Source organism: Podarcis erhardii, assembly GCF_964252035.2.
Source record: "Podarcis erhardii genome assembly, chromosome: 12".
NCBI lineage: Eukaryota > Metazoa > Chordata > Lepidosauria > Squamata > Lacertidae > Podarcis > Podarcis erhardii.
This window is the reverse complement of record NC_138513.1, coordinates 32,857,613-32,875,522: the sequence shown is the minus strand read 5'-3', so window position 1 is coordinate 32,875,522 and position 17,910 is coordinate 32,857,613. Positions and strand designations below refer to the sequence as shown.

The 17,910-nt window shown below is 40.3% G+C and overlaps 1 long non-coding RNA gene across 1 annotated transcript; it reads left to right on the top strand.

Annotated features, from left to right (window-relative positions):
* The first annotated feature begins 7,212 nt into the window (after positions 1-7,212).
* LOC309325834 lies at positions 7,213-17,185 on the top strand. The gene is made up of 3 exons (XR_014150056.1): positions 7,213-8,454; positions 11,072-11,165; positions 17,042-17,185. It is a non-coding gene; the product is annotated as an uncharacterized lncRNA (long non-coding RNA).
* The last annotated feature ends 725 nt before the right edge of the window (positions 17,186-17,910 follow it).

Genomic DNA, 17,910 nt, shown 5'->3' with positions numbered 1-17,910 from the left:
TACGCCACTGGGGTCCATTGTAATGTCCCATGCTAGGTAATAGCATACTTAGCCAGAGCTATGTTTTTCTAGTACAGTTCAGGAATTGTTTTCGGAAGAATACCGGACTGGTGATTTCAACTTGGTCCAGATGTTGAGGGCATTTATCTATATTTTCACCCCCTTGCAAAATGTATTTCGGACAGGACAGCTGGTGCAGGAATTGATTCATTTTCTAACACCACCCCTGTGGGTAGCGATGCATTAACAAAAGAGGTTGACCTTTATGACACTGCCATCATTTTGGCCCTCTTAGTTCCACTGCTGCAAGTTTAGTTACAATGAAACATGCATACGGAACTCGCCATGGAACTCGTAGTCAAAAACTTGTTGTTGTCAATTATTTAGCATTCCCATAAACCATTAGGGGTCGTCAAAAATATCTTTAATTGATTCCATCTCTACCTACACTACTTATTATTTATTACTATAACAAACTTCTCCATGGGAACAGCTAATTGTACCTCCCCAGTGACCACTTCAAGTGGAATAAGCATTGCACGCTGCTTCCTAAGATACAGCTGAAAGGTCTTCAGCGTTTGGGATTTGATTAAAACTGTATTACATGTACACATCAGCAACCGCTGCCAAAACAAAACACTAATTTAAAGAAGTCCTTCTGCTATAGAGCTTAATACATTTTTTAAACAGAAAAAAAGAAAATAACTTTGCATGTGTCAAAAATGGGAAGGGTTCTTTTTTTTTATCCCCTCTAGGGAATAATTCTGTAATTGGAATAATATGGTATTCTCTGGAACAACAAGCAGCCATAGAGCAAACTTCCCCAGTAGCACCGAGAGTGGTCTTCCATCTGACATACATGTAGCACCCCAGGCGAACCACTGAGGTTTTAATTGCACATTTTGTGTGTGTTCTGGTGTGTTGTCTTTTAAAAAAAAAAACACACCAGAAAAAGCTTAATTGTTAATCTGTTCTATAATAGGAAAGACAGATGTTATGTAAATAACGAGCAACACTCAGAGTGAATTGTTTTGTGAAGAAAGATTTCGTCGGCAATGCTTCCAAAAGGGTGATTTTGGCAATAAAGTATTCGTTTATATGTTTTCCAAGCGTGCAGGTGAGTTCCCGATGAGAAATTAAAATGACAGAATTATCATTTCACCTAATATTTTCACACAAAAAATGAAGCAGCTCTAAGCAATCAGTTCAAGAATCAAGATGGTGGTTACAAAATGTTATATGTTATTCGCCTGATTTGTTGTTTTTTTAATTGAAGCCATTCCTTATCAAGGCACAGGAAACAATGGTCAATATAAGATTGTGTCTGATGTTTCATTTACATTTTTTATTTTAAAATTCACAGGGGGCGAGAAGGGACAAAATAAAACACTTCTGAAACAAAATCTGGAAAACATTTTTAAAGTGTTTAGGATCAGGTGTCTAGGCACACCAGCTATTTCTCTGTTGGGTCCCTGAGAAAGCCTCAGAAATAGCAGACTTAAAAATCTGATGCTTTTGAAAAGCCAGCATACAGCGGCTCAATGTACACATATGGCAAAAGTACTCCCTGCTTTGTCCCAGAGTTCTCCCTGTCCTGCCTCTCCATAAAATTTTAACAACATTACCCCTTCCATCAGATGGAGTACGATTACTTGGGAAGCTCTGCTACACAAGTTTCAACAAGACAAATGGGAACAGCGTAAGACCTTGATACCATACATACAGATGTACAAACGTGTCTCAATCTGTTCCAATAGTCATTTGTACTTTCACATGCCATTTTCTACTCTGCTTCAGTTTGGACAAGTCGGTTCCCCTTTTCATGGTGTGCTCATGCAGAAAGACGTGCATGCTTTAACGTATTTTTTTACACAGCGTGTATATCTCAGCCATCAACAGATTCATTACCTTTCCATATTGTAGAGTTGGAAGGGTCATCTAGTCCAACCCCCTGCAATGCAGGAATATTTTGCCCAATGGGGCTTGAACCCATAATCCTGAGATTAATAGTCTCATGCTCTACTGACTGAGCTATCCCAGCGGTCCATATATTTACAAATAAATCACCTTCCCTATACATTCTCTTCCAAAGTTAATTAATTTCCAACTAACTTAGTTGGTCTCTAAGGTGCTAGTAGAAGGATTTTTTTTATTTAATTTCCAGAGGGATAGCCTGGCTAGTCTTATGCAGTAGCAACAGCAAAGAGCCTTGAAACACCTTAAGGACAAAGATAATGAAGTGGCTAATGGTGAACCACAAAGCCGTCTGTGGCTGAAAACCACACTATGCCTACTCAGAAGTAAGTCCTATTGAATTCACTGCTTCTAGATCCACCTTTTCCAATTCCAACAGCAGCGTTACAGTTACTGGGAGAAGCTGGACATAACACGGTGCTTACATAGAAGTGGAACTTCTAATATTTAGTATTAAATGTATTTCTGCAAATTGAACAGCCATGGATTTGTGTACATGAAGGGGTATTTACCCTTTGAGAAGAATTTGCTTTCAAATAATACTTAGAAATTCATACACAGAACATGAACTAGCCAGGAATAGTCTTATTTCCTGCCTGTGCCAATTTTCACTTGTGTTCGTTGCTAAGTCTGTGCCATTCTGTTTTTGTATCAATATGCAATGTAAAAGGGAAAAGAAAGGAAAATTCACATTATTATTCAAAGTAGAATCATAGAATTGTAGAGCTGGAAGGGAACACCAGGGTCACCTAGTCCAACCTCCTGCAATTTTTTGCCCAATTTGGGGCTCGAACCCACAACCCACAGATTAAAGAATCTCATGCTCTACCAACTGAGGTAAAGTTTTACACAACATATGTACTTAACTCTCAAATATGCCTTTTTGGATACTTTTTATCCTAAAATATACATTTTGGCAAGCATTTTAATCTAAAGGATGCATATTTTACACAGTTTGGTAAGTTTTATTGAGCCAAAAACTGCCACAACATTTAGAGAAGTGTTAAAACTGAGGTGAGAATCAGGCCAAATCACTGAGAAAAATCCAGACTGAATGAAATCCTCAAACATCCCTGACAGTAACTGAGGTTCATTTTTGTTATTTTTATTATTTTATGTGCCAATTAGGATATACATACAGATATACAAATCTCCTTTTATAGTTTCTTCTACTCTTTAACCTTGAAAATTCAGGAAAAGGGTTTTTAAAAAGTAAGCTCCATTATCACAGCATCAGCAACTACAACTGCAGTCTGATCAGAAATGACATCACTGAGGTTTCATTAGCGACACTACTTCTATTTTTAATTTATTTTTGTAACATTCAAGAAAAGCTCTCTCTCTGGCTTTTTCTACCAGCATCAAGGTTGAATCTTACACAGAACAACCTTCTCCATTAAAATAAGAACAAAAAGCAACAACACAATATAGATAATGAAAAAAACAATCTAGAAGTAGCAGCAGAACATTCCCCCCTTTACATTCAAAGAAATTCCGGCAAAATATCGCCTGCATGCCTTTTATTATAATTTTCAAAATTCAACCTTTTTTAATGCAATATTTTAACTGTCAAAATTCTGGAGTTGTCTGCACAGAGCTATATATATTTAATAGTTCGTTTCAGTATTAAAATAGTAGTATCTGATCTCTCAGTTGAGGCATTTTAAAACAAGCAACATGTTAACAACTTGTCTGTGTTTTCAGTTACATCTAGTGCATCTACCTATTAGCACCCAATAATTGGTGGAATGCAGAAGAACCACTTCAGATTTCAGGAGTCACACACAGCAGGCTAAATTTCAGTGTGTGTGCTTTGTGCAGGAGTATGTGTGCAAAATTCATCAGCATTCATCATCTTTAATCTTGGTTGAGACTCACCATATTGAGCACCTTACTAGTAGGTGAAAAGATGCAGTATAAATATTTTAAACAAGCAAACTTTCAGCGATTTACCATGGAATTCTATACACATCTACTCAGAAATAAATCCCCTTGGGTTTAATGGGGCTTACTCCCAGGAAAGGGTTACAAGACTAGTGGACAGACTTACAACTGAGTGTCGGGTAAAGAAACCTCAACACGTATGCCACCCCAGTAATCAATACCACAAAACTGAAGATTCTTGCTTCCAGTTTATCATTTATTATTATTTATTTGAGGCATTTGTAACCCACGCTTCACTCAAGGGTCCCAGAGCGATGCACAATAACACTAAAATAACAATTAACAATAACAACTTAAAATGAAATGACTCAAACAACTTGAAATAAAACAGGTGTCAGACGTGAAAATAAAATATCACTGTGCACTTCGTCCTTATCCAAAAGCCTGTGCAAAGCAGTGTATCTTTACTTATTATTTGATTTAAAATGATGCATCGGCATAACACATCTCAGAGAGGAGGCTATTCCAGAGCTGTGGGGCCACCACAGAGAAAGCCCTGCAATGCAAACCTTGGCAGCCTTCGCCTGCAAACTTCACTCTGTGATGGGAACACCAGCAAAACTTCCTGAATATGTTTCTGAATACAGAATAAGATTGTGTAATCCATTTTCATATATGGCATAAAAATCAGATATTCAAAGAAACAGGATAAATGGGATTAACTAACAGTGTTGGCTTATATTTTGCTGACTTTAAGGTCTTTTGGGAAATGCATTATTGTATCTCCACAAATTATTGTGATTTACACATATTCTGGATAAACTGTGCTCTGTGTAGTGCAATAATATGCATGTTTACTGAAAAGCAATGGGATTTTTCTCCCCAAGTAAGCATGCAAAACATTGCAGTCTTAGTTTGTCACTTAACTATGGCTCAAAATCGCATTATTTTCCCCTCAATTCCATCGATTTTAATAAATTATATGCAGACCTTTTTAGCTCATTAATAGAGTCACTGAGAATCAAACAAGTGACTCATTTAGCCATTGAATCCTCTTCTTTTTACTTTTCCTTCTCCCTTTTCTTAGAATTATGTTGTGATCTGAAAGACTGCTGAGAATAGAAAAAAAAGTGCTACACTAGTTTGTTTATCACAGTTATCGGTGTACTTGTCTCTGAGTAATTTCCTGTGCCAACAGAAAGGAAGTGTACTATTAATAGATAGAAAATGCATGTTTTGGAGTCCCTACAACTGAATTTATTATTTGTTTTGAACAAATGAAGTTGCTGTGCACTTGGGAGGAAGACAAATACTAGAATATCCAGATGTACTATAGAAGCAATATTTGCCATTAATACCAAGCCTTCAATAGCCATTCCTCTGTTACCTTATAAGGTTGCATTATTATTATTTTGTTTATTTGATTTTCCAACTTTTAAATGATACATCGTACTTCATAAACCATAGTCAAAAAGTGCAATAATCAACCCAAATTGCATCCCTCTATAATTCCTAATAAAGAACCTTCATTTAAAAATTGTTAAGTTCTCCTGGGATTGAGTGTTCCAATGTTCTACAAATAAGTTCCATTTCTCCACAAAGTTCCTCCCCCCCCCCCCCAGATTTCTTGTACCTCTCAAAATCTTACAAGATGTGTAAGCTTCTGTATAGAAACTCTGCTCAGCTACTCTTTTCTCCTTGAACCACGAAGTAATAATACTTTGTACACAACTTATAATAAGGCCATTCCTATGTTTGTGATTTCATATCCAATCCCATTCATCCAGGTTAATTGCGCAGATATTAGCTAATGAATAATGAGCACACAGAGAACAATCAATAAAGGAGTTCTGGCAAATGCAGTTTCTCAAACGACAGTGCTGAACCAGGGGCAGAAATTCGACCTGGCAGAGCTTCCCATGTAATGCAAATCATGGACAAACAAAACTCCTTATAAGGCATTGGTCCACATAGGCTTGTATTGTCTTCTCTAAGAGTAACCAACATGGTGCCCTGCACATTGAACCACAACACCAATCAGTTGCTGCCAGCATGGCTAAAATTCTGGGATGATTGGGCTTTTAGTTCCCCAAAACCTGGAGAGCAGCTGCATGAAACTGGAAGCAACTTCCTCACATATTAAAAGTTTGTGATCGTTCAGTTTTTTTGTCAGTTGATGTCTAGGTATAATCAATGCACAAATTCCGTAACAAATGTCAGGTAATAAGGCTTAATTTATAAGCAAGAAGTATAGAATCAATCATATACTTCGACCCTTCTGTAAGGATGTTCTTCCTCTGTTCATAGATGTGCAGAAAATAATTGGGTTGGGTTTTTTTTTAGTGAGGACACAATGACACTCTGCACATGCACAATGACACATTTTCCTAAATAAGTGCTGTACAAGTCCTACTGTGATGAAAACAGCCAGGTTAAAACTTGCAGCCATGTCAAATAAAAATGTTACCAGCTGCCACCGGTTAGCATGACCTCACAAAAGCCTCCAATTGTGCTCAAGTGATGTAAAGAGGAGGCCACACAGAGGATGCATAACCAAAACAACTTTAGTGCAAAACAGTTTATGGAGGGGGAAAGAACATTTGCAGGAAACTGCTGCTTGTAACGCAGAACTGAAACTAAAAGCACAGTCTCAGAGCTGACTCAGGCAGCTCCTGGCATGGCAAGCTAGAGTACAACCTAGAGTATACACAAAGGTGAACTTAATGAGACATGCAACATATAAGAGAATGGCTTTGTGGTACTGCTAGTGCATGTTATTTCATTTAATCCGAAATACCTCTCCTGTAGTTGTATTGTTTTCACTTCAGAGATCTGTCTCTTGGGGATTCATTTAAACAGCCTCGTCTGCACTACACATTGAAAGCAGTGTCATACCACTTTTGAAAGTTGCGGTTTTTCCCATAAAGAATTCTGGGAACAGTAGTTTGTTAAGGGTGCTAAGAGTTGCTAGGTTATCTCCTATGTACCTCAGAGAGCTGCCATTTATAGAGTGGTTCATCCTTCATCCGATGGAACTCTGAAAATTGTAGCTGTGCGAGGGCCACAATTGTCCTAAACAACTCTCAGCATCCTTAACAAATTACAGTTCCCATAATCCTCTGAGGGAAACCATGACTTTTTAAAGTGGTATGATGCTACTTTCAATGTATGGTACAGATGGGAGCCTCTGTGAGGGAAAGGATTACTAACTTACAGAATCTCATAACCAGACTGTCAGCCAGTACGCATTAGACAGCTCCTGCCTGGGTCTACACAAACACTCACTTATACATTACAGTGATAAGTTCTAGGTCACACAACATCACAATTCAGTTTGGCCTTTGTCTAGAAATTATATACATTTTCCTCCAGAGGATACAAATCCCCATCTTCCTTGCTGTCTGTAAGAATAAAAATTTCAAGGAACCCTGACCAGCTGTACCTTTCTGATGAGTGTTAATGGCAGACTTTGGGCTTTAAAATTTCAGTGGCGCCCTGCGAGGTGCCAAAATTTGGCTCCCTCCCCCCCCCCCACCTCTCACCTTTGGCATTGTTGCAGCACCCATTGTGGCACCCACTCCGCTTGGCGCCCAGTGTGGGCACCCTTAAACCCACTTCTGTGAGTGTTAACTGCCTGGGATCTTAACTCACCCTCAGCTTCAACTGACAAGACTCAAAAAGGAGATTCAGGAGTAGTTGCACTCCGGAAACAAAGAAAAGGTGTATAATAATCTTTGAATAACGGCATGAAGAGTTTTGAAGGATTAAATGACGATTCTATTCATGAATTAAATGTCCTATTCATCAATAAGCTTTATCGCATGCAACTTTCAGCCAATTCTTCAACTGTTAAAGAGCTTAGTAATAATTTTATCACTTACCTCCTCAGCTACCTCAGTTTTGTCACTCTGTTCTAGAATTTCGTCCCTCGCTCTTTTCAAATTCCCACCTAAATTCCAGGCCCTTGGTTGGTTTACAGGGATGCTGGCTACTTAAATAGGCCACAAGCATATTTCAGAGGACACAGGGGCTCACAATCGATGCTTTTAGGTGCTGACAGGCTCCCGCAGCTGCTATGCCAGGCACCTGTTGCTAGGCAACAAGTTCTGTAATATCTTCATAAGTTCTGAAGAGTTTAAAAGACCTGCAGGAACAGGCCTGTTCTCTTGTGCTATCACAATGCCCATCATCATTAGGGCAGGTGTGCAATACTTGCCACGGCGGACTTTGCAAAATGAGGCCACAAGAGACTTAAGAGTAGAACAAACAGAATTTAGTTAACACTTTGGAACGTTTACTGCTGTTGAATCCAAATAGCTACCGCCATCAGGTTTCAGTTCCATGCTTGGTGTTCATTCACACAATAAACAATCACGTAGAGGAAGAGAGTGAGGCATGTTCAGGGTTTGAAACCGTTCAGGGGTCTGTCAGGGACACCCCAGCAGAGTTGTGCAGACCAGCTCTCCTACTCCATTCTGTGACTGAACAAAGGAACAAAGGAAGCTGAGACAGATCATTGGTCCATACAGCTCATAGTATTGTCTACCCTGAATGGCAGCAGCTCTCTCCATGATTTCAAAATGGAGTCTTGCTCAGGTCAGCCTTCCTGGAGATGTTGCGGTTTCTGGGTTGCATCCCATGCTAGTCATACTCAGAGCAGAGCCAGTGATACTAATGGGCAAGGCAAATTTGTACAGTGGTACCTCGGGTTACAACCACTTCAGGTTACAGACTCCGCTAACCCAGAAGTAGTACCTCAGGTTAAGAACTTTACCTCAGGATGAGAACAGAAATCATGTGGCGGCTGCGCGGCGGCAGCAGGAGGCCCCATTAGCTAAAGTGGTACCTCAGGTTAAGAACGGTTTCAGGTTAAGAACGGACCTCCGGAACAAATTAAGTTCATAACCAGAGGTACCACCGTACTCAGAAAGTGTGCACCAAAAGATCACACCATTTTTGGATACAAAGATTTCCTTGGATGCTTCCGAAGGCCTGTTTCCAAAATTGTTCCCCACTCCATAGATGATTTGGAGGCATCTAGTATCACTAAAGTACTATTGCTGATATTTTCTTTTCTTTTTGAGCATAGTGTCTTAGGTAGGCAGGGGGTTGGACTAGATGACCCTTGAGGTCCCTTAAAACTTTACAATTCTATGATTCTATTATATTGATGGTAGATTGTTCCTGTTCGTTAGAAACAGAAGTGTTATGAGAAACAGCAATATTATTGATCTTTTCCATCCTGCGCTACTATACTTCTTGACCTTCTGACTTCTTACAATTTATTTACAGCTTAATTTGAACCACAAATTGAAACAAAAATATTGCCTATGGCATTCAGGCAGAGTTTCCAGCTGGTTTTGTAGACCCAGATGGTTCAGATGAGAATCCATATGTCCGAGTGTTAATTCAGACTGGACAGACTATCTCTGAGGCTCTCAGGGCTCATCAGCCATTAAAAGAAAACATGGCACTAATGTTCAATTAGTTCAATCACACTATAGATTTGCCAAGTCAAAGTTTAAAAATATGGGGCACTCTAGATATCTGGCATTTATTCTAGTCAATACAGCAATATAGTGCTCTGAATTAAGGGACACCAATAATGTTGTACAGAGCTGACATATTTTGAAGAAAAGGGCAATAATAAGGTATCATTTAAAATAAGGGAAATCTTCCATTAATCTCTTAGAATACCTTTTTTTCCCCCTTACATGGCTCCATATGTTCATGGAGCATTGCATTCTATCCTTTTTTAGGCTATCACTCAAGTCCCACCATTATGGCTGTTGTGCATTTTCTTCACTATGATTCCTTAATTCCTGTGTGTGTGTGTGTGTGTGTGTGTGTGTGTGTGTGTGTAGGGGGAGATGTTTCAAAATCCAGCTGCTGCCATTTCATTATTTGGTAAAGTTTTTATTGGCATATGTGGATTTCAAGCAATATTTTAGGAGAGAAAATGTCTTATGTTATGTAACTAAAATAGCTAAAAAGGGAAACAGATTTTATTATTAATACTGAATTTTTTGGAGCATGAAACAAATGAAAGCCATCATGCATGACTCACCACAAGCTACTGTACATACCTTTTATTCATTGCTGCCTAAACATTATGTGACTGATTGCAGATAGGAAAGGGTTTCAAAAGAGACAAAATCCTAAAAAGAATGTAATGTAGCATTTGACCTCTATTTAAACGGGTTGTGTATATTGTCCTGGATGTTCAAGATAAAGGATTCAGCCTAGAACAACATGAAACTGATATATCCTATTCCAATAAAGTTACAAACCAGCACACCTCAAATACTCATAAGCCTATAGATTAATGAGACCTCTGCACAGTGAATCATCTTCCTTCAGTCGTGAGTAAATTGTTCTATTTCTTATAAAAGCTGTTTAGCAGATTCTGCTGGCCATTCCCAAGTCCAAGATGCTTCCTTCCACCCATTTCATCTTTAATGATTTTTATGTAGACAGATTCAAATGCAACTAAGATACAAAGTAAATGACAAATAACCAAATAGTTCAGGCATTTCGCTGAGAACTCTTATCAGAAGAGTACATCAGGTTCAAGAGCTTTGACGTCTCCACTTATGAGTCATGCTTATATAAATGAGTATTATTTATTTATACCAGAATTTATATCCCATCTTTCTAAGCAAAATAGCAACTGAAAGTGACATACTTAGGTACTGGTGGGAGGAGGTACTGGTACTGGGAGGAGGTACAAGGAAATAAACAACTATCTGACTTTTAGAAGACACCTGAAGGCAGCCCTGTTTAGGGAAGTGTTTAATGTTTGATTTCTTATCTTTTTTTATTGTTATTACTATTCTGTTGGGAGAGTGGCTAGGGAAACCCAGCCAGATGGGTGGGATATAAATCTGTTGTTGTTGTTGTTGTTGTTGTTGTTGTTGTTGTTGTTGTTGTTGTTGTTGTTAGATAATACCTTAAGGACTACTTGAAGCCTTTTGTCCAAGCTGGTTGTGATTATGTTGTGAAACGCCCTGCGATTTTCAGATGAAGTGTGGCATACAAATTTAATTAATTAATTAATTAATAATTGTACTTCGTGTTACAGAAGTGTGACAGGCTTCAACTAGAAATTGGGTAGTTGGTGCCACCAATAATAGCTCCTTGCTGTAGAATATTCTTCCAGCAGAAATTTTGCGATCTTTAAAATGCAGGCTTTTTTTCCTCTTTTTCCCCACAGTAACAGCAGGGGTTGAGGATGAAGAAGCGAATGATGCCCTGATAGCATCCAAGGGAACTGCAGTCTGACGACACTCTCAAATTTTTATTATATAGTAAGATATACCACCTTGAGATTTTATATGAGTTGGCGGTATATAAATAATATAAATGGAGCACCTCCAGACAGATGTCCTTATTCCTGATCATCATATATCTAAGCTTTAAAGACAGAGAACTGAGGAGGGTAGAAATGGAGAGGTTCGATTAGAAGCTTTAAGACTAGATGAAAATAATGGATCATCTAAAAAAAAATAAAAATGCTGACCACTGAGTGATTACTGAGTCTTCAGGTGCATTTTGCCCCTCGAAAGGTCCACAGACATCATTTTTTTCTCATGACTAAAAGCAGGAAGCTGCTAATTCAATCCCCTCCAGAGGCAGCCTTGCAGGTAACTAAAGACCAAAGTTGTGCGGGGCTTTATAATTAATGCCAACACCTTGGATCATGGCATAGTACTAATTAGCAACTGATCCAGCTGCACATTTGGGATCTGTGAATGCATGGGATTCAGTTCTGTGTAACAATATTTGTTTTCCAGATGCACTTTAACAATATCATGTGCAACTGATAATATCTGAAGGGCAATTTAATTTAAAAAAAATGAAGGAGTAGCTACTCCACTCCACAGGGGTAGGGGACCCAATGAGAAGGCCTGCCCCTTGGAGACTTGGGAATCTGAGGAATTCCTGAATGTTCTGTGGGATTTTTCTATCTTACATGGCTGGCACTCCTATCAACGCTCTCAACTTGCTATGGAATTGTGAGATGATGGTTATTATTTATTAAATTTGTATACTGCCATCCATCTCTAGATCTCAGTCAAATTTCAATATAAAAACTACAAAATAAAAAAACAAAAAAGAATAACAACAAACCAATAGTCCCCCCCCCAACACATTGAAAAGGGTATTGGATACCAATTAGCCAAAGTCCTGGCTGATGCAAAAGGTAAAAAACAAGTAAAGGACCCCTGGAGTAAAGTCCAGTCAAAGGCGACTACAGGATGCGGCACTTATCTCGCTTCAAGCCGAAGGAGCTGGCGTTTGTCCACAGACAGCTTTCCGGGTCATGTGGCCAGCATGACTAAACCGCTTCTGGCACAACGGGACACTGTGACAAGTGCCAGAGTGCACGGAAAGGCCATTTACCTTCCTGCCACAGCGGTACCTATTTATCTACTTGCACTGGTATGCTTTTGAACTGCTAGGTTGGCATAAGCTGGAACAGAGCAATGGAAGTTCACCCGTCGCACGGATTCGAACTACCAACCTTACGATCAGCAAACCCAAGAGGATCAGTGGTTTAGACCACAGCACCACCTTTACCTTTACCTTTATAGAGCTATTGACACAATTGTTCCTCAGTGCCTTCAACGTCGCTGTGGAGCACACAGTCATCTTGGTACTCTAGTGAACTGTGTATGATGAAACAGGAGAATCAGATGCTAGAGTGCAAGTATTGTAAATCTTTATCCAAACCTGACTGAACATGGATGAAGTTGCATTGCTGCGGTGGTGGCAGCAAATAAAGTTTACTTCTCAACTACCATTGGAGCTGCAAGTAGACATCTGGCCAAGCTTTTCCAAGTGGTGAATGGGCTTTTGTCACCTGGCCAAGAGTTCATTGCTTTAACATCCTCAAAAGCCTACTGCAACTATTTTGTGGAGCACTTTAGGGGCAAAATTACTCTGATGTGTATGAAGTTGGATGCTACAATTAGTCCAAGTTCAATGCAAGTGTCCAGAGCACTGTCCCATCCATATTGGATCATTTTCAATTATTGCAGCATGTGAATGTGGACAACCAGCTTCAAGAAATGCAGCCAACCACCTGCCCACCTTGATGCTCGCCCATCCTGACTTCTTGGAGCTAGCCATAGGGGGTTGACAATATGAGTCCACTGATGCTTCACTGGAGGAGGGCAAAGTACCACCTGCCTTGAAGGAGGTGTGTCTACTCCTTAAGAGGACTTCCCTGGACCCAGAAGGGTTAAACAACTATTCCCCAGTGAGGAATATCCCCTTGTGCATGATAGGGTAGTGACCAACTTCAGTCATGCTTGAAGAAAACTGAGTCTGGCTTCAGACCTGCCCATGGCACTGAAACCGTCTTGGTCACTGTAATATTTGTGGGGTGAGAGATGTGGGGATATTTGTGGGGTGAGAGATGTGGGGAGTGCAACCCTGCTTGTTCTCCTTGATCATTTTATCTCCTTCATCTCTTGATGTCTTTTGATACTGCTGAACCTTCAGCAGCTTCTTAGGGGTGTGGGGGTTGTGGGCATTGTGATTCCACTCCTACTTCCAGGCTATTTCCAGAAAGTAGTTATAGGAGGCACCGTTCAATACCGTGAGAGCTTTTCTGTGGTGTCCTGCAGGATTCCATCTTGTCCCTCATAAAATCTATATGAAAACTGGGAGCTATCATCAGGAGATTTGGAATGAGGTGTCATCCATGTGCAGATGGCACCCAGCACTGTTCCATCTAAACTGGGGGAGGTTGTTGAGATGTTAGACCAGTGCTTGAAGGCAGTGGATGTGGGCCAATAAACTGAAGCTTAAAGACAGAGGCATTTTGTGTGGGTTTTCAAGTCTTGGAAGAAGCAGGAGCCTTGAAGAGCACCAGGACAACAGATTAAGCAGACTCATGGGTCATCTGATTACAGTCTTTCATGGTAGGGTGGGATATAATTTAAACAGAAATAAAATACAATTATTATTTCTAAATTATATGCAGTTTTACAGAAATTTGTATCCTATTTTTATCCCTTTTTTTATTCCTTCCTCATTTTTGGCAATGTAGCTAAGGCCACTAAGATTGACAGATCTGTCAATTTTGGTTTCCTCAGTTTCTCATTTCCCCCATCTTAAATTCCGTTCCCCACATTTCTGCTGCAATTTGTGATTTCTTTTTTTTAAAATTCTTATGAAAATTCATCAGCATTTTAGTGCAAATTTCTTCTACAAGACACAGTTTTAATGAATGCACACACTTTTTGCAACCAATTTCCCCTAATATAATACATTCTTATATGTTATTTTCACTAATATATTCCATTCTATGCACACTTCCCCCAAATGTATGCATTTTTTGTAAACATCGTATGGTTGGAGAACTGCACTGTAAAATTCAGGTGACTACAAATTCCCAAAGGTACCTTGGTTTGCGTACTGTTTTGGAAAATGTAAACTTAGTCTGTTTGCTTTTAAATGGAAACTGAATCAAGGTTCTCTCCCATCCCTGGTGGCCGCCCTACTTATTATTCGACAGTGGAGGAAGAATCGGTTTCATAATCAGGTCTACCAATATATTTTAATTCCTATTGTTGAGACCCTACCACTTTGTTATGCACAACTAGTAAGCTGACCTACCCATACAGATCTAATGCAGGACACAAATTAGGCTTAACACTATCCATGGCATCCTCTGTTGACCCTACATCGTGCAGAGATAGTTTTTTTCCATTTGTCTTGGGATGCAGAACGTGTGTAAAGGTAAAGGGACCCCTGACCGTTAGGTCCAGTCACGAACGACTCTGGGGTTGTGGCGCTCATCTCGCTCTATAGGCCAAGGGAGCCGGCGTTTGTCCACAGACAGGTCATATGGCCAGCATGACTAAGCCGCTTCTGGTGAACCAGAGCAGCGCACGGGAACACCGTTTACCTTCCTGCCGGAGCGGTACCTATTTATCTACTTGCACTCTCTGTGCAAAAATGGCTTTTCACCCGTACTATTCTGCATTCTAAATCAGTAACAGCCATTCACAAATCACAGCACCTTCTCACACGTGTCTGTGCGTAAGAGTCTCTGTCTCAGGACACATTCATTTTGTAGCCAGCACAATTTTAGAGGCACACTAACACACGATGAAGTCTGGATGAAGGAGCCAGACAGCAAAAACAGCAAAATGCTAAAACCCCACTGACTGGTTTGAGTCAATAAGACTGTTATTATCTCCCATTTGATCAAGGAAGAAATGCTTTATCTGTGAGTAAAAAGTGTTTCAATAATTTTTTTACCAGGCAAAGGCATGAATGAACAGGTCCTGGGGAATGTAACTGATTATTAAACTCTTGCTGGACCCATCCAGTCATGAGATTTATAACAGCACTTGATTTCTTTTCTGTTCCTGCGATTTTGCTATTATTGCTGCTGTTCGTGATGAACAAGAATTTCGCTGCTGGTGGATTTATTAATGTACAGCGAAGCACAAGAAGACATAATACACGCTTATAGACATTATGCATCTGGAGAGCTGGGCAGAACTATATCAAAAATGAAGTATGTCATCTCAATGGAACCAATAACCAAGAATAAACTCTTTCTGATTTAACTAGACTTACCAGAACATTACCTCAATAGATTGTCTTAAAAATAGTGACACTCCCTTGTACTGTTGTACATGCATTAGATGTTCTGTCCACACACCCAACCACCAAGGATGGCAGTGGTGTCAATGTGGAAGGACGTGGGGCAGGAGTCTGGGGCTTAATTCAGAAGAATGAATAGGAGAGTGCCCTAAAGTTAGTTTCCAACTGTTGAAAGTAAGCAACGTAATAGATATAAGCATCTAAAGGGGGGGGATGGGGTGAAATACCATCAGAGCCTACAGTGAGCTCACCTAACCACCACTGAAGGTGAAAAGATGCCGGAAGGGCAATTATCGTAACCTGCTACAAACTGGTGCCCTCCCATTGTCTGTGACCATTAGCCCTGCTGGCTGGAGCTGATGGGAGTTGTAGCCCAAAAACTCTGGAGGAGACTAGTGTATCGTGCTGGGATTTGGTGACGGGGATTTGAGTTCATGTCCCTGCTCAGTTGTCACGCTTATTCTAAAGCGTGTTGCTGGGATATAAAGGAGTGGCCCCAAGGTGCCCTGACCTCGGTGGATTAAAAGTGGGATAAACAAAAGCTGGATAGGCTACTGTAGTGTGTTGCGTATGTAGTACTGCACATGGATGTAGGGACACGGGTGGCACTGAGCCTCTTGGGCTTGCCAATTGGAAGATCGGTGGTTCAAATCCCCACAATGGGGTGAGCTCCCATTGCTCTGTCCAGCTCCTGCCAACATAGCAGTTTGAAAGCACACCAGTGCAAGTAGATAAATAGGTACCACTGCCGTGGGAACTTAAACGGCATTTCTATGCACTCTGGCTTCTGTCACAGTGTTCCGTTGTGCCAGAAGCAGTTTAGTCATGCTGGCCACATGAACTGGAAAGCTGTCTGTGGACAAAAGCTGGCTCCCTCGGCCTGAAAGCGAGATGGGCACCGCAACCCCATAGTTGCCTTTGATTGGACTTAACCATCCAGGGGTCCCTTACCTTTTTTACCTTTACCTTTACCTTTACTGCACATGGTGACTGGCGGATGTGGGCAAGTTACTAGGAAGCTCTCTAAATTGCTGGTTATAACAGATGAAGCCCATAATTGCCTTCCATCTGCTTGATAAACTAAGAGTGCTGTCTAGATCAAAAGGCAGAGTATAACTAGAGAGGGTATGATTTTTTTAAAAAATAAACTAACTGCAACTTTCACATTCCACAATGACAGCCTGATCCTGTTCATGTTTACTCACGAGTATTATGGTGGAGGAAAGAGGTCTAGTTCTGCCCTGGGTTCAGTGGGACTTACTCCCATTGATGTGTACATAGGACTGCTATATTAGGCAAGGCATGATGTACCAAATGTAGGATGCTGTAAATGCTTTATTTTTGAATTGAGTTTTATTCTGCATTTGTTTTATTTATTACATTTAAATCCTGCCTTTTGCCCAAGAAGCACTAGGTTCCTCCTGTTAGTCCTTTTTAACCACACAGCTGTGTGAGGTAATTTAGGCTGAGAGTCGGTGGCTGGCCCAGGGTTGCCCAGTGAGTTTGATGACTGAGTGGGAATGTAGGGTTGTCGTCAACTAATTCTACAATATTTTAGATAGGGGTCCTACCTGGAGATCTTCGAAAACTGAATTTGGGACCTTCTACATGCAAAGCGGTTGCTGTACTGCTGAACTGCAGCCCTTCTAAACCTAACTCTCCTTACTTCTGGTCCAACACTCTAACCACAATAAGATGCTGCCTTTTAAAGTCCAGGTAAATATGGTAGACTACTCAGGTACTTCACATCAGTTGCGGTTTAATTGGGTTTTAATTGCATGTTATACATTTTCTGTCTGTTTAATCTGTTCCCAACTGCTCTAATCTTTTGATGAATGAGGGAAATCAGACAGATACATACATAGTACGTAAGGGCACTGCCTTGCTTCCTTAAACGCAAATAATTGGATTAAAAAGATCCATGTTCTTACACCAGAGTGCAAGTTACATCACAAGATGTAACTTAAGAGTGCTCATTTCCCAGTTTCCAGGCATACCTAATACCCCTATGGGACGCGATTGATTTTTACACCAGAGAATAGTTGCTTGCTTATTAGAACTGAAGGAGAGTTCAGTTCACAAGGGGCTATGGCAGGCTCCCAGGAGAAGCACTGATGAATGCTCCCTGAGCTGTGCACTGGGTCTGACACATCTGTTTCCCCAACCTTGCAACACCTCTGCTCTGTCATCCTTGTACATGTTGTTGTTGTTGTTTAGTCGTTTAGGACTCTTCGTGACCCCATGGACCAGAGCACGCCAGGCACTCCTGTCTTCATCCTTGTACATGGGCTGGTACAAAGAACTGAACATGCAGAAAAACTGCATTATCTGGAACGTGGAAGGAGAGGACAGGAGCTAGAGTTAAATCACATAGAAAGGACCAGTTTAATTGTTTATGTCAGAGGAAGTCTAAAATTATTATTATTT